Source organism: Callithrix jacchus, chromosome 13 (assembly GCF_049354715.1).
Source record: "Callithrix jacchus isolate 240 chromosome 13, calJac240_pri, whole genome shotgun sequence".
Taxonomy (NCBI): Eukaryota; Metazoa; Chordata; class Mammalia; order Primates; family Cebidae; genus Callithrix; species Callithrix jacchus.
In genome coordinates, this window is record NC_133514.1 from 43,191,238 (window position 1) to 43,208,677 (window position 17,440).

Sequence of the window (17,440 nt, forward strand, 5' to 3'; positions counted from 1 at the left end):
TGATTGCCTTTGGAGGATCAACAAGTGCTCTGAACACTGCCTGCGTCCTTAGCCAGGCTGCTTGCGGCTTTCCCCCCTCAGCTTTCTCTGGATGCTGTGGACCTGATGACCTGTGGGCTTGGTCTTTGAGGTTTTCTGGTGATAGCTAAGCTTCCTGGGGATGATTCACTATGTGTTAAAAACACCAAACAAGGCCGGGTGCGGTGGCCCACGCCTGGAATCCCAGAACTGTGGGAGGCTGAAGCAGGTGGGTCGCTTAAGCCCAGGAGTTCGAGACCAGCCTGGACAACAAAGAGAGACCGTATCTCTACAAAAAAATTAAAAAATTAGCCAGGCATGGTGGTGTGTGCCTACAGCCTCAGCTTACTCAGGAGGCTGAGGTGGGAGGATCACCTGAGCCTGGAGGAGTCGAGGCTACAGTGAGTCATGATCACACCACTGCACTGCAACTTGGGCAACAAAGTGAAACCCTGTATCAAAAAAACAGAAGCAAAACACACACACACACACACACACACACACACACACACACACCCCACATCTATCAAGGCCAGCGCTAATACTATATGAGTGCCTCTGTGAGCCAGGGACTTTGCAGATGTTGTCTGCATTGTGTGTTGCACCAGTTCTTGGGGCTGCCACAACAAACAGCACAGACTGGGTAGCTTCCACCGCAGACGTGGCTTCCACCACAGTCCCAAAGACTGGAAATCCCACATCAAGGTGCCAAGGGCTGGTTCCCTCCGCGGCCTCTCCTTGGCTTGTCGGCAGCATCCCCTCTCTACGTCCCCCAGTGGCCATCCCTCTGTGTGTGTCTGTGTCCTCATCTCTACTTAGAAGGACACCCTCATGCTGGATCAGGGCCACCCTACTCCAGCGGGACCTCATCTTCATGTCATGACCTCTTCAAAAGCACCATCTTCAAGTGCAGAGTCACGTGGTGAGGCAGTGAGGGCGGGGACATCAGCATGTGGATTTGGGAGGAGCACGGTTAAGCTTATCACATGTGTTACTTGATACACCTGAGCAGCTGCTGCACAATTCGATAGAGTAGAGAAGGAGAGCACTGGGATTGGCGTTTGCTGCATGTCTGACACCTCCTGGGGAAGGGACTCCATGCCAGCAACCACATGCTGTCTCTGCCTTGTCCTCAGCTGGTTTCTCTTCTGTGGACTTGGGTCGGGTGCTTCCTGTGCAATCTTCCTTCTTCCTGCCTCCTGCCTCGGGCCCCTCCCAGGCAGGCAGGCAGCTGCAGAATGCTCATCTCCCCATGCTACTCATGGCTTTGTGCAGTCCTCCCCATACTTAGGACCCTCCAAGGATCATCTTCATTCTCCCAGAAACTGAGACTCAGAGCTGGGCTGGGCCTGCCTGAGGCCAGGCAAATGGAGGGGAAGCCAGAGAGCAAAGCCAGGCCTGGAGCCCCAGGTCACACAGCCACACAGAAACAATGCCCACATGGGAGTGTATGTCTTCTAGTGGACACAGAACATGTAGGAAGAGACAGGTGAAATCATTTTAATGTCATGTCTTTAACCTAAGAAACCCCAAATGTCATGTAAGCACAGAATCCATATAAAAATTGTTCATGAAATGGTTTATAATTCTTCTCTCATGAAGTCTTCACACTCTGAGATATATTTTAACTCATGGTGCAGTGTGGCCTGGCCACGTCTCAGGTGTTGGGTGGACACACGTGGCTGGGACCCCCAGTCTGGGCTGCGTAGCTCCACCCCTGGCTGTGCCCACACACCCTGCCATCTAGCTGGGCAGAACATGCTGAGACCTTCCCCCGGAATAGTGTACATCACCCAGTTCACCATTCCCTTTGTGCATGGTACCCGTTGGTTGATAAATAAACAATTTCTAAAGAAGACAGAAAAAAACATAAATTACCAATATTTTTCCCTGAGAGATACTTACAGGTCCAGTTTTTCACACACTTCACCTCCCCTTGTATGAAATGAGTTGGGATTGATAAAGATGAGGAGGAGGGGAAGAGGGTGTGGGGGAGGAGGGAGTGGAGGGGAGAGAAGAGGAGAAGAGGGAGGGGAAAGGAGGGGCAGAAGGAAGAGGAGGAGGGAAAACGAAGAGGGTGAGGGAAGAAGGGGAGGAAGAAGAGAGGGGAGGAAGAGGAGAGGGAGGAGCAGGGGAATGGGCCTGGCCAGTAAACGCAGTCCTAAGGGCTGCCATGGATAAAAATGCATTACGGAGGAGGAGCCAGGAATGGCCCGTTTATATCTGCCCAGACTCAGGGGCAGTTTCCGGCCAGTGCGAGTGATGTTTGCCAAAGTGCGCCCAGTCCCAGGTTCCGCTCTGCCCTTCCTTGGCAGTGCCTCAGAGCCCTCCAAGCCCATATGGCAACGCAGAGGGACCTCAGCCCAGGTTCTGAACCAAGAGCCATGGCTGAGCCCTGTAGGTGTCATGATATTTATCAAGTTGTCTTGCCCAGAATTTTCTCTAACGGCAGACAGCCTGTTTCTAATTCATGAGTGGATCGGTTATGCTCTTTACCAGTGCAGGTGAAAATTAGCTGTTTAGGACTGAAAGGAATGTTTTAAATGTTGGTTTCTTAATTCTTGCATTCATCCATCCCTACACATACACACTATAAATACTTTTTATTAAATGCCTGCTCTGCACAGGACAGTGTGATAAACTTTGTAAATGAAAACTTTGGCTTCACCACCAGCTAGTTAGGTGATCTTGGGCAAGTTATTTTCTCTGTGCTTCCTTAAGATGATACATGGTAGGATGATAACACCATGTAAAGTGAGTCCACGTGTGTGGTGCCCTTAGAACAGCCCCTTGTACAGAGCAAGTGGTATGTGTTGTTTGCTGTTACTAATTTTCTTCTTATTGCTTTTTTCTTTTTTTTTTTTTTTTGAGACGGAGTTTCGCTCTTGTTACCCAGGCTGGAGTGCAATGGCGCGATCTCGGCTCACCGAAACCTCCACCTCCTGGGTTCAGGCAATTCTCCTGCCTCAGCCTCTGAGTAGCTGGGATTACAGCACGCGCCACCATGCCCAGCTAATTTTTTGCATTTTTAGTAGAGACGGGGTTTCACCATGTTGACCAGGATGGTCTCGATCTCTCGATCTCGTGATTCACCTGTCTCGGCCTCCCAAAGTGCTGGGATTACAGGCTTGAGCCACCGCGCCCTGCCCTTATTGCTATTTTTGTGAAAGAAAAGCAAGTCCCTGTATCTGTCCTCAGAATAGCTCACAGTCTAATCAGGAGACCAACAAAATTATGAAACCACGTTCAGAGCAGTGATGGGTATGCAGGATGGAAGCCGGGCTCCCTGGGGCTGTGGGGCCCACAGGCCAGCAGGAGAAGCTTCGGGGAGGGCTTGCATCAGAGGGAGAGATGGGGGTGTCCTTCCCCATTTCCCAGGGTTGAGACAAGAATAAGCAAATCTTTAAATACTGTATTTTTTAAAAAATATTTGATGTGGGGCACCTGCTGCAAACCTCTCCCACTCAGGATCATCAAGTTGGTAGGGTCTGGGTATCCCCCAACACCAGCTCCACCCAGTCCAGCTTTACCCCAGAAGAGCTCTGCCTTCCAAAATGCCTGGCTCTGCAGACCTATCCAAATGCAACTCACAGAGCGATTGCTGGGAGACAGCCACCCTCTGTGATGAATCCACGTCACCATCCGAGTGGCTGCCAGCTCTTTACGCATCCCATCAAGATCTCAATTTCTGAGAGGATGCCCGCTGGGCGAGGCTGCAATTTAACACAGGTTGGAATCGTCTCCGGCTGTGTAGAGGACATCTGGCTCTGCAGATGGCCCTGGCTGAGACTCTGTCTCCCGAGGGTAGCTGCACTCCCGGTGAATCCTGGAAGCGCTAAGCTCCCTGCTTCCCTAGGGCATCACCCAGAGCAACACTGTCCTGTGTAAAAGAGTGTCAGTGGCATCTTTTGTTACGTAGAAGAGATGGAGTCCTCCCTCCTGGGTGACTGGTAGCTGAGAGGTAGGGAGACCATCCGGAGAGCCACGCAGGGAGAAGGTCCCAGGAGGAGAAAGTTGTCCACAACAGGAAGAGTTAGAGGGGTCCCCTCTGCCCAGCCCCTCCAGACCCCATCTTCACAGGGCAGAGAGCTGGGGTCCCAGCATCAGTGAGCCGTGACCTTTGGGAATTCACCTGAACAATTACCCAAAGTGTCTGGGGGATCCCCTGCCCCGAGCTGGCCCACAGTGGGGCTCACTCATGTTACACAGTTGGAGGATGTCAGTGAAAGTTCTGAAACAGGCCTGGTCTCTGGGGACCCTGTACTCTTCCCAGTGGTCTCTGCTCCCCCACTTCCCACCAACCCAAAGGAGTGGGGTTTGTAGTAGCTCTGAGTTATTTGTCAACATTTGAATTCTTTCACTTTGGTTTTGTGAACACTGTCTCTGTTCACAGGGGAATGAACTTGAAGAAGAGAGGTCTCAAAAACCTTATTATTTCTTTTTCTCATGTGAAACTCACCAGACTTGCTAATTAGAAACAATAAACCCGGAACCTTAAAAAATGAAGACAACCTGTAGTTTATCTTCACACACTTTTACATTGCCCAAAATGGGTGAAATCAATTGGTAAGCTCCTAAAACATTCCAAAACCTTACAAGCAATAATATCTAAAAACCTGCTTTCATCTGTGGGTGGGCTAAGAAAAGGGAGCCTCTGCGCTTTCCCTGGTAATAATATCTGGCTCAGAAAGTTTCTACAAAGATGCCTAGCCATGTTTCTGGATTTCTCTGTTTAATCAGCTTAAGAAAAAAGATGCCACACTTAAAAATAAGATCTGAGAGCTGGCAAAATCCTGTCTAAATTTTACAGTGGAGAGTAACTGATTGGTCTGTCTGGTGTTCCAGATTAAACTGATCTTTTTATTTAAGCTGCACATCAAATCCAAGTACAGGCAGGAGCAGTGAGGCACACACTCTGTGCCTCTCCAGGGATCATCACGCCCCCTGCAGAATCTGCTCTGTGTTTAATTATCATCCAAACCCAACTCTTTCTTGATGACGTTCTCCAGATACTATTAAAATGACATTCTGAGAAAAGAGACATTTAGTTTGCAAATATACACAAAGGCATTGAAGCAATTCAACTCCTTCCATCAACATGTAAATAGCATCTTTCACTTTGACGGGAAAAACACTTTTCCTTTAAAACTATTGACAGCCCAGCTGTGAAATGTCACTGACTTTTTACAACTAAGAGTTATTTTCTCATGGCCATTTCTTTATGGAATATAAATCCTGCAGCATTTTATCCTATGTGCAGGCGACGGTTAGGGTATTTAACATCTTTAGTGAGTTCCGTTCTGGTCATTCCATCCTCTGGAATGAAAGATGATTATACTTTGAGCCATCACTAGCTCACAGCTGCTTTATGCAATCATCTCTCTCCATGGTAAAATTAAGTCCAGTGAACGTGAACTTTGTTTTTGCTGACAGAAGTATCCTCAGGCCCAAGTAGTGTGTGCACATAGGGGCTGCTCATGGTGAGGACTCTTGTGAAAGGAATTTATCCTAACCACCCAGGGTGTCTACGGAACATCTCTAGACATTGTCCTGCCCAGATGCAGGTCCGGTAGCCACAAGACTGGGTGACATCTGAGGACACACTGTGAAGGGTCCAGGGAGCCATCTATCCTCCCTGGAGAAGAGCAGAGGCCAGACTGAAGCCCAGACCCTTCAAACCTCCAAATCCAATGTGCCATTTTTCCCTCCCTCACACTTCCTCTGCAATTACGTGCTGAAACGACCCGTCACCATAAAGGGAAGCCAGATCACTCAGAAAGTCACTTCCTTCCAGTCATCCAAACCCATGCCTGGATTGCTGTGACACAGCTGTCAAGCCATTGAGCACCACGTTCCCTGGGAAACCCTGCCTTTCTCATCTGACTGCAGTGTGCTGGCAATTGTCAGATCTATACGTGTAAAATTTCTGTTTTATAGTAAGTCACATCAGCAGATTGTTTGAGGACTCGTGTAATTCTTAAATTAGTGTTTAATATATGTTTTAAAAGCTTAGGGAACTGAAAAGTAGGGGTAAAGACAGTCACCAATCTAGTCTGACCCTTGGATATGTGGAAGTAGTGAGCAATGCCTAGAAAATTCTTAGTGTGTGGGTGCCAACAGGCTTTTTATTGTGCCTTATTTTCAGCAGAGTTTAGAGCACTTTCACATACATGACAAACCTCTAGAAAACTCCCCTTGAACTCAACAGCAGAACATTAGACGCTCTCTTAGTAGGTAGACAGCGCATTAAAACGGCCACACGACAGCTCCCACCTGCTGGCAGCTTGCCATCCAGACACTCGGCTGTAGCACTGGCCAGTGGGACTTTCTGCAGTGATGGGAATGTTCTGTATCTGTGCCACCTGGAAACACGTTAGCCTGTACACACCTGTGATGCACAGCACATGAGATGAGACCCATCCAGCTCAACAACTGTTTCTAATGTCCTTTATTTTAAAGTAATTTAGATGGCAGCGGCCGCAGTTGCGAGTGGCTCACCGTGCGACAGCAGAGCTCTCCCATGTGCCCTACCAGATAGGTGTTAGCTCCGTCTGTCAATCAGAAAAACTGGGGTGTTGCCCAAAATCACATGAAAGTTAATTTTGAGTTCAGAGGCAAAGCTCTCTGAAAAACACAATCACACTTATGAATGCCCCAAATTGAAAAGGACAGCGCTGGTGTGCTGTGGACCATGGCACAAGTATAAACATGAGCTCTCCTGTGCTCACCTCGATGTGGGGGAGCCGGGCAGTCCTCATCCAACACAGAGTGCCAGTGAAGCGCCCTGCTAAGACATGCCTCCTGCAGAGTCCAGAAACCTGCCCTTACCAGCAACAGAACTTGGTGCGGCTGCTTCTGGGCATGACGTGCCCTCCGAAGCCCACCTTGCTGATTTGGTTAGTGCTTCTATAAAACTCATTGCACTCCTAAAAAGAATAAAACAATATGGAAAAGGTATCCTTTTAAAGATACCCTTTAGGCCAGACGCGGTGGCTCATGCCTGTAATCCCAGCACTTTGGGAAGCCAAGGCGAATGGATCACGAGGTCAGGAGTTGGAGACCAGCTCGGCCAACATGGTTAAACCCTGTCTCTATTAAAAACATAAAATTAGCCTGGTGTGGTGGCATGTGCCTGTAGTCCCAGCTATTCGGGAGGCTGAGGCAGCAGAATCACTTGAACCTGGGAGGTGGAGGTTGCAGTGAGCCAAGATCGTGCCACTGCAGTCCAGCCTGATGACAGAGCAAGGCTTCATCTCAAAAAGAAGAGAGAGAGAGAGAGAGACCCTTTAAAACATGTGAATACTCAATGGCCTGCTTATAGTTTTGGAAAACCCCAAGTGGATCCATGTGTCTGACTGAGAGCGAGCGTAAGGCATGGTTCTGGCGTGGTTCTATGAAACTGGGTTTGCGGTGGGAGTCAGCAGCCTCCTCCAGGCCACTGGGCAGGGTGCCCTGCCCCCATCTCCACCATGAAGCAATGGCAGTGCCCGCTCATGAGAATTTCTTGTGAATGTTGTGTTCGAGATGTAGAATTTCTTTCTGATGTTAGAGAACAGTCTTACGAGGTTTACAGTTGATGGCAGCCTCTCAAATGTCTTGAGTCAGTCACGTTTTTGCTTCTGGAGGGGATTCGCAAAGGAAGTCTGGCGTCCATGCTTGCGTGGAGAGCACAGCTGAAGGTCGACTGGTTTCTGAGATATGGAAGCGGGCATTTTGCTTCCTCTGATAAACTGGAGACACCAATACCTTTGTTACGTCGGAATATGATGATTAAAGACATAAGGCGTAATTAGCAAGTAGGGCAGCCGCTCCACAACCTTTATTAAAAATAATGTGGGGTGAGCATGAAGTGGGCCTCAGGCCGTATAAACCCACAGGGCTCCACACGCCCGTGCCTGTGAACACGCCTGACCCGCGGCTCTCTCCTCATGCTGGCTTCTCTCTGCTGCAGCTCCCAGACCCAGCTGTGATCACCCCCCTTGAGGTGGCCCCTGGGTCCCACGTGTAAGCCTCTCTCCAACCGGTTTCCTGATGCTCCCAGAGAGCCGTCCCGGCCTCAACCCCAGGTCTGGCTGAGGGTGACGGCTCCAGCACAGGTTCCCGGGATGGGGGGGACACTCAGGCACCAGGGGCGCGTGCTCTGTTCTTTCGCCCACAGCAGGGGCATCTTCAGCCTGGGAGTTAGCTTAGCAACAGAGAGGCTTTCTCAGAAACTATGACCCAGTTTGCAAGCGGCCGACTTGAAGCAGACTTTGGGAGCACAAAGTTGAATGCAGGTTGCTGTATGTAAGTGATAGAAACTTAACATCAGTTCTTTGTGTGAAGTCAGAAGTAGCGGCATGCTCATGCAGGGCGGGTGTGTTCCACCTGGAGCCCACTGAGCCAGCCAGCAGACGGGTCTTGTCCTCGCCACAGACTGTACTGGGGGTGAGGAATGAGTAGCCCGCTCCTCCAAGGAGTCTGGCTGGTGTGTCCTCTTGTTTTCAGCTGGACTCATAAAGCTCCCCTCTCTTATTTCTTCCTTCACTGATGGGGTTCCCCGATTGCATCCCTGCCTCTGAACTCTAAGTGACTCGACAAGATCTGGCAGTGGGGAGGCCAGGGAAGGAAAGATCTCAGCCTGTGTCAAAGATATCCCAAAACCGGCAGAGCAGGGCTGATGTCATAGAACAGGGTTTCGAGGGTGGTAAGGTGTTTGAGTTGTGGCAGGTGCATCCATGTGTGGGTCTGGTTTGTGTGTGTCCATTTGAACCTGGAGAGTGCGGTGCTGACCCGAATTCTGTTCATCAGTCATTGGTGACTTCCCTGCCAGTGTTGCTGTGACAATGCTGGAAGAGGGTGGGAGGCATTGAGTGCCCTCCTGCGGATGCTCCCTTGAGGGGCAGAGGGTGCAGCATGATGGGGAATTGCCTCTAGTCACCGGTCTGGTCAGCGCTGACCACCGCCCCAGGTGTACCTGAGGCACCACACTGCCGGGTCAGTTCAGAAACGCCGTGTGTCATTCCAGCTGTGCAGACGGGTTTATTTTAGACTCTGGACATGGAAAGCATGCCCTTTCGTCTAAAATCTGTGTTCGCTGTTATTATTAGAAAAGAACTTCTTTATATTTAATAAAGTGCACTTAAAATGTTTGGAATGAAAATGAAACCTGAAAAATCCAGTTTTCAGAATCATGTTCCCTATCTTCAGCAATCTGTTTTTCAAAGTTCAAATTTGGCAATGAGACTTCTTATATAATGGAATATGTTTGTAAAAAAGTGTATCTCTGTGTTTGTAAATGGGCATATGTGGGGGGTGTGTGTACATGTGTGGGGGTGTGTGTACAGGTATGGGTGTGTAGGACTGTGTGGTGTCTATACACATATGGGTGTGTGTGTGCCTGTGTCTGTGGTGTGTATACATGTATGGGGGTGTGTATGGTGTGTATATGTGGTGTGTTTTAATATACTGGGATGTGTAATGTATGGGTGTGTGTGTCTGTGGTTTGTATACATGTATGGAGATGTGTGTGGTGTGTATAATGTATGTATATGGTATTTGCACATGTATGGGGGTGTGTGCTGTGTATATGTGGTGTGTTTTAATATACTGGGATGTGTGATGTATGGGTGTGTGTGTCTGTGGTGTGTATACATGCAAGGGTGTGTGTCTATAGTGTGTATACATGTATGGAGATGTACATGTGTGGTGTGTATGTGGTGTTTTTTCATGTATGGGGATGTGTGTATATGTTGGGAGGTGTATGCATGTGTGTGCATGTGTGTGTGGTGTGTATACATGTGTAGGGATGTGTGTGTGTGTTGTTTTTCTTGCCCTGCAGACACCATCCCTGGTGAGTGCCGTGAATGCTGCGCAGCCCCTTCCCTCGCTCAGCCCCAGCTCTGCACCTGGTTGGTTCCTGCCCCTGATTCTCCCTCCAGTTTGATTCCTACATTAATCTAATTATCATATTTTAAGTGTAATTATCACATAGTTATAAATAAAATTCAATATTACATTTCCACAACCTTTGATACTTGGAAAACAGAGTCCTTGTTATTACCAATTTACTAAATATTAAATTAACTAGTTGATTGAATGTGTCCTAGATTTTGCTTGAGCACAATTCATATAGAACCAAGTAGAAGCTGTAAGTCAGGCGACTTGGTAGTTATACTAATTGCCCACAGTGATTTAGGTTAAGTGCAACGTAGATTATTGTTAGATGTGTGTGCGGCCTCACTGTACGATCTCAGAATTGCATTAAGGCACTTAACAAGATACCAATGTCTGGAAATGTCGATGTAAAGGGCTGGCTTGTGTGTTGTTCTCAAATGTGTAGAGAGGAATTGAACTCAGTTTGAGGGATGTCCTGTGAGCTCAGCCCCAGGCTCACTCTCTGCTCTCTCCCAGCAGGCCTGAGCTGTACTGCCACCTCCTCCTGCCACCTCTGTGCCAGCACAGGGGTCTTCCTCCCTTCCAACCTGCCCAGCCCTGGCCCTGGCCCTGTGTGAGGTTGTCCCTTCTCATCTCCTCCCAGGGGAATGAGGGCAGAGCCATTTAGGTCGAGACAACCCGGTGGTCCTGCAGATAGGAAGGAGGGGCACAGCAGACACAGTGCCAGAGGGCATGGCTTCAGAGAGGAGAGTCCACCACGAGCCTGCACTGCACCATCCCGGGGTCAGGAAGGCGAGGCTGAGAAGGGGTGACCTGTGAGCTGAGAGGATGGGAAGGGCATCGTGTCCAGAGTGAGGTGTTAGGAAATGTTCCACCAAGGAGAGAGCGTGGGGCCATCAGACACCAGGAGTCTAAGAGAGATGGGGACTGAGGGCTGGCATTGCGAGGGCACCTGGAGGTCACGGCTGTGGGGACAGAGCTGCTTCGGCAGTGAAAACCCAATCAGTGTCAGCTGGCGAGGAGATTGGATTGGTGTATGGAAGTCTGTTTTGAGTTCTGCTGTAAAGAGGAGTTGAGCCTCAGAGCGGTGTCTGCTGAAGGATGGGATGGAAACAGGGTGGTTTGAAACGGAGTGTGGATAGCAGGTTGTCGGCTGATGCAAACGCTAGGATGAGAGGCTACAGGGAAGGCTCCGAGTTTAATTTAGTAACATTTAATTTCATGCTTGCGGAAAACATGTTTGTCTCAACATCAAGCAATGGGGACAAAACGTTACTAGGTGACACCAGGACTCTCGCCAAGGCTGGTTTACATCTATCTTCCTTTAAGGCAAAGGCCCTCTGACGGGTGGACCTCCACTGAGTCTGCTGAGCAGGGGAGCGCAGGCCACTCGGCACGGAGGGCCGCTGCCTCCAACTGCACCTGAGAAACTGCAGTCACAGTGTAGTCAGTCCGGCTGGGAGGCGCGCTGGCAGCACCGTCTGCTCTGTGAGTATCTGACTATCATGCACTTGCCAGGGACACAGCTGAAGATGCCATTTGAGGCGATGTGGGGACCGCCCTGAGCCTTGGTTTAGGAATGCGGGCCTTGGAGTTAGGGCAGGAAGAGACGGGGCTCTGAACTGACTTCTCACCTGCTGCAGGTGTTTCAGGCAGCTGCGCCAGCCAGACTCCCTATGTGGTATTTTTGCTGTCAGAACAAGAAGAAAATGTTATTGAAAATTATGGCAGGATGGGACCCTCCTGCCTGAAAGGTACTGTAGCCTCTGAGAGCAGCTGCTCTCACAAGCTGCCACACATTGAATGCCTAAAACACCAGTAATCATTTTCTTAGGGACCTGGAGGCCAGAAATCTGACAGCAAGGTGTGGGCAGGGTCATGTCCCCCTGCGGAGGTGAGGCTCTGCAGTCTGGTGTGGGCAGTGCATGTCCCCCTGCGGAGGTGAGGGTCTGAAGTCTGGTGGGGGCATTGCATGGCCCCGTGCGGGGTGAGCTCTGCAGTCTGGTGTGGGCAGGGCATGTCCCCCTGTGGAGGTGAGGCTGTGCAATCTAGTGTGGCCAGGGTATGTCTCCCTTTGGAGGTGAGGCTCTGCAGTCTAGTGTGGACAGGGTCTTGTCCGCCTGCAGAGGTAAGGCTCTGCAGTCTGGTGTGGGCAGGGCATGTCCCCTGTGGAGGTGAGGCTCTGCAGTCTGGTGTGGACAGTGTCTTGTCCACCTGCGGAGGTAAGGCTCTGCAGTCTGGTGTGGGCAGGGCATGTCCCCTGTGGAGGTGAGGCTCTGCAGTCTGGGGTGGGCAGGGCATGTCCCCTGTGGAGGTGAGGCTCTGCAGTCTGGTGTGTCCAGGGCATGTCCCCTGTGGAGGTGAGGCTCTGCAGTCTGGTGTGTGCAGGGCATGTCCCCTGTGGAGGTGAGGCTCTGCAGTCTGGTGTGTCCAGGGCATGTCCCCTGTGGAGGTGAGGCTCTGCAGTCTGGTGTGTGCAGGGCATGTCCTCTGCGGAGGTGAGGCTCCGCAGTATGGTGTGGGCAGAGCATGTCCCCTGTGGAGGTGAGGCTCTGCAGTCTGGTGTGGACAGGGTCTTGTCCGCCTGCAGAGGTGAGGCTCTGCAGTCTGATGTGGACAGGTTCCTTTCCCCCTGCGGAGGTGAGGCTCTGTAGTCTGGTGTGGGCAGGGCATGTCCCCTGTGGAGGTGAGGCTCTGCAGTCTTGTGTGGGCAGTGCAAGTACCCTGCAGCGGTGAGGCTCTGTAGTCTGGTGTGGATGGGGTCATGTCCCCCTGCAGAGGTGAGGCTCCGCAGTCTGTTGTAGGCATGGCATGTCCCCCTGCGGAGGTGAGGCTCTGCAGTCTGTTATGGGCAGGGCATGTTCCCTGTGGAGGTGAGGATCTGCAGTGTGGTGTGGACAGTGTCGTGTCCCCTGTGGAGGTGACGGTCTGCAGTTTGGTGTGGGCAGGGCATGTTCCCTGTGGAGGTGAGGATCTGCAGTGTGGTGTGGACAGTGTCGTGTCCCCTGTGGAGGTGACGGTCTGCAGTTTGGTGTGGGCAGGGCATGTCCCCCTGCGGAGGTGAGGCTCTGCAGTCTGGTGTGGGCAGGGCATGTTCCCCTGTGGAGGTGAGGCTCTGCAGCCAGGTGTGGGAACGGCATGTCCCCCTGTGGAGGTGAGGCTCTGCAGTCTGGTGTGGGCAGGGCATGTCCCCCTGGGGAGCTTAGGCTCTGTAGTCTGGTGTGGGCAGGGCATGTTCCCCTGCGGAGGTGAGGCTCTGCAGTCTGGTGTAGGTAGGGCATGTCCCCCTGAGGAGGTGAGGCTCTGCAGTCTGGTGTGGACAGGGTCCCTGAGGGAGGCAGAGGCTCTGGGGGAGAAGCCCCCCTGGGCTTCTGGATGCTCCTGCCAGGGTTTCCTGCCTTGAGGCTGTGTCCCTTTGTCCCTCCAGGCTCTGCCCCTACCTTCTTCTCCAGACCTCTTTTCTTCTTTGTGTAGCTCTTTCTTCTCTGCTGCTTAGCAGGACACAGTCATTGGGTCTAGGGCCTACCTGGATAACCAGGTCTCATGAGGGAGGAATTTATGCCCTGGGGCCATGCGGATGGCTGCACACTTGATGCCTGACACTGGCCAGGTGACGTGTGAGTCACTCTACTTACTTGCCCCAGGGAGGAAGACAGGGCCTGCCAGGCAGGGCCACATCTAGGAACAGAATGAACGCCCAGCGGCTGTGGAGTGCAGGCTGTGTAGTATGAAGAAGGCAGGTGCCGTGTCCCATGGGAGGATGTGACAGGCTATCTGAATAATTCTGCTAGCTGGCAGGGAACCAAGGCCTGTGACTCGGGGTGAGCCCCACTGTGCCTGGCCCTGTGACAAGGAAGATGAGTGGCCGGGGCCTCGTCCCTGGGGGGTGGGGTGGGGGTGTGTGTCCACACGCACTCAGGCCTTGATTTTCTGCCTTGTACCCCACGTAGGCTGCTCTCATCTGGAGATCCTTACCTTATTACTTCTGCAAAGACTGTTTCCAAATAAGGCCACCTTAAAGGTGTGAGGGGCTAGGACTTGCACGTATAATTTTGGGGGAAAAAGGACCCAACGCACTGCAGGGATCATTGCTGATTTGAATATAAACGTGGATTTGTAAAGTTTTGTTTAAAAAAACTTTTTTATCCTACTGGTCTTTCGTATTACTATAAAAACCATAGTTTGTTGTAGAGAAATAAAACAAAGAAGCACAAAAAAAACCTGTTTAGTCTCTAATGGCAACTTCAACCAATACTAATGATTTAGAATATCTCTAACGCTTTTTAATCTGCATGTGATAATCTTTAATGAAGCATCATGCCGGAATGCTGTTTCCTTTTCTATTTTAATATAAGAAGGTGCTGGGCCTGTGAGAACATCAGAAACTGAGCGCATGGCATCCGTGTGCTCCTAAGGAGCTCGGTGGCCCCAACATTCGCAGCTTGGCACCTTACACCCAACGTGGCAGCATTAACAGGTGAGGTCTTGGGGCCGCGGTTAAGTCCACAGGCACCTCCTTCATGGATGGGTCCTGGCCTCAGTCAAAGGGCTGGGGACTCCCTCGCCCCTTCTGCTGAACTCGGAGGCAGCTGGAAGGCGCCGTCCCTGAGGGACGCCCAGGCCCTCACAGGAGCCACCTCTTCCCGGCCTGCAGAACCGGGAGGAAGCGTGTTGTGCGGCTGAGGAAGCACCCAGGCTACAGTGTTTGGTTATAGCGGCCTCGGCACTGGAAGACGCGGATGTCTGCGGGTGAGAACTGGCCTCGGAGACCGAGGGTGTCGCCTGGAGGACCCGGGCTGCCTCGCCAAGGCCCTTCCTCGCCTGGGCTCAGAGGGCGAGAACCCGCCTGCTCCTCCCGCTCCCCAGGCGCGGCGTGGACACAGTGGATGGAAGTCCCCGAAGACCCGCCCGTCCCCTGTCCCAGTACCCTGCCCTGCGGGGCGCTGGCGGTGGCCCCCCCAGGAAGCAAGAGCGCGCGGGCGGGAAGCAGGGATCCCAGCCCAGGGCATCAGTCCGGGGACCGGTCCCCACAGCGACCCCGGTGAGGAGAAGGCCCGACCCAGCGCCTCCCCGGAAGGGGGAAACCGACCTGGGAGGAGCTGCCCAGGTCCCCGCAGACGCCTCGCGCTCCCTGCCCCGCACCCTCGCCCGCTCCCGTCTCTCCTCCGCTCCCCTCCCGGCTCCCCTCCCCTCCCTCCCCTCCCCTGGCCTCCCTGCTCGCCTTTCACCTCCCGTCCCCTGGCCTCCCTGCTTGCCTCTCACCTCCCCTCCCCTGGCCTCCCTGCTCGCCTCTCACCTCCCCTCCCGGCTCCCCTCCCCTCCTCTGGCCTTCCTGCTCCCCCATCTCCTCTCCTCCTCTCCCCTCCCCTCCCCTCCCCTTGCCTCCCTGCTAGACTCCCCCACCTCCTCCTGCAGTGTTTGCCTCCGGCCTTCCCTAGATTCCCACGCAGGCCTCACCCTGCAGCACAGAAGCCAGATGACTCTGCCTGCTCTAGAGTGAATGGACCCGGCGCGGGAGGGAGGGAGGGAGGGAGGCCTCTGGGCTCGGGCCCCAGCCGGCCTCCTCCTTGGGACCCTGCCCCGAGGGTGGCCCGAGCAGAAAAAAGAAAAAGCGGGGAGGGGGAGGTACACATGTCTCATTTTCTTTGAAAAGTAAGTAAGGCACCATAAATGGTGGCCTTTTTCAGGGGCCAGGGAGGCCTTGGCCACGCCGGTGAGTGCGAAAGGCGCGTGTTCTCCCGCCGGGCAGAGCGCGGGCACCCGATGAGTTCTGCCTCCTGGATGGTCTAGGAGTCCCTCCCTCTTTCCCTTTGCAGTGGCGAGGACTCTGCCTGTGCTTTGCATCCAAAAGCATGTGCCTTCGATTATTTTTTTCTATTGAATTAATAAAGGAGCTGTGGTGACTGATAAAGTGTTTATTTTTATATTTTTCATATAAAACAGATTGAACATAGCCGGGTGCGGTGGCTCAAGCCTGTAATCCCAGCACTTTGGGGAGGCCGAGGAGGGTGGATCACGGGGTCAAGAGATCAAGACCATCCTGGTCAACATGGTGAAACCCCGTCTCTACTACAAATACAAAAAAATAGCTGGGCATGGTGGCGCGTGCCTGTAATCCCAGCTACTCAGGAGGCTGAGGCAGGAGAATTGCCTGAACCCAGGAGGCGGAAGTTGTGGTGAGCCGAGATCTAGCCATTGCACTCCAGCCTGGGTAACAAGAGCGAAACTCCGTCTCAAAACAAAACAAAACAAAACAGATTGAATATAACATTTGCTGGCCCGCCTATTCTTCCTTGTGGCAATTTTAGTCTTTTTAAAAAGTGGTTAATGGCAATGCATTTCAAAGTGAAATATGACGCGGTGTCTGGGGAACGTTGGAGGAGCACATTCTGCTTGCTTTTGATGAGCCCTTCTTTTCCTGTGGTTGCTGGAACACAAAATATTCAGTTGTTCTGTTTAGGAATGTCATAGCTCATGCCTTTTTTGGCAACTTCTCAACATTGAAAAGAAAATCAATTTTTTATGATTTGTTCTTGAGCATGTAATAATGTGCATTAAACTCTAAAGACTAGGAAATTGATTTTTCTTTGAAGTCGTAATTCCCCTAGTGCTTAAAACAAAAGTATTGTTTGATGCATGACTTAGAGAAAACCATTTGATCTGCATTATTCCTGGATAGTTTAGTTGTCCTGTGACCTACTAGAATGAGTTGAGCTGGGCGCGGTGGCTCACTCCTGTAATCCCAGCACTTTGGGAGGCCGAAGCGGGTGGATCACGAGGTCAAGAGATCGAGACCATCCTGGTCAACATGGTGAAACCCCATCTCTACTAAAAATGCAAAAAAATTAGCTGAGCACTGTGGCGCGTGCCTGTAATCCCAGCTACTCAGGAGGCTGAGGCAGGAGAATTGCGTGAACCCAGGAGGCGGAGGTTGCGGTGAGCCGAGATGGCGCCATTGCACTCCATCCTGGGTAACAAGAACGAAACTCCGTCTCAAAAAAAAAAAAAAAGAGAGAATGAATTGAATGCTCCAAAGAGAAGTTTTCCAAAGGGTTTTTATGACTTCTTCAAAAAACCATATTCTAATTACCGGCTACAAGACTAGAGAAAATCTGTGGCCTGAAAAACATTTCTCCGGAATGTGGAGTTGCAGAGAGTATCGTATTCAGACTCTTGAAAATGAGGAATTGCCCTTAATAGATCTTGATGACTGGCATCTATAAGCACTTATATGCATGGAATTCTTGGAACATATTCAGTTTCTTAATAAAGTCCAGGTGACTAATTTTGCTGTTGAATGGGTAGAAACAAGCATTAGCCTGGTCTGGCTTTCTCCAGCTCTTAGGACAAGTTGGAACAGATTTGCTCTTCTGATGGTTCATCTTTCTGATTAGAGGGATAGCAGAACTCAGCTTTGAAGAAAGGCATCTGCAAAGATCATGGCAGTTCCATTTTGTATTCTGAGTTTGCTCCTTTTTGTAAGGGAACCAGAATGCAGGTGCCGTTAGAAGCACACACTCTCTCTCTCTCTCTCTCTCTCTCTCTC

General features: G+C 51.4%; 1 pseudogene across 2 annotated transcripts in view; it reads left to right on the top strand.

Annotated features, from left to right (window-relative positions):
* The window catches only part of LOC118146810 (chromatin accessibility complex protein 1 pseudogene), a 67,721-nt pseudogene that overhangs the window by 13,352 nt on the left and 36,929 nt on the right, over window positions 1-17,440 (top strand). Inside the window, exons 3-5 of one of the 2 annotated variants that reach the window (XR_013525673.1) lie at window positions 14,250-14,371; window positions 14,549-14,935; window positions 15,582-15,805. The exons of the other annotated variant lie outside the window; for it this stretch is intronic. The product of XR_013525673.1 is annotated as a chromatin accessibility complex protein 1 pseudogene, transcript variant X2 (transcript). Of the gene's footprint in view, window positions 1-14,249; window positions 14,372-14,548; window positions 14,936-15,581; window positions 15,806-17,440 lie in introns of those variants that run through there. 2 annotated transcript variants of the gene reach the window in all.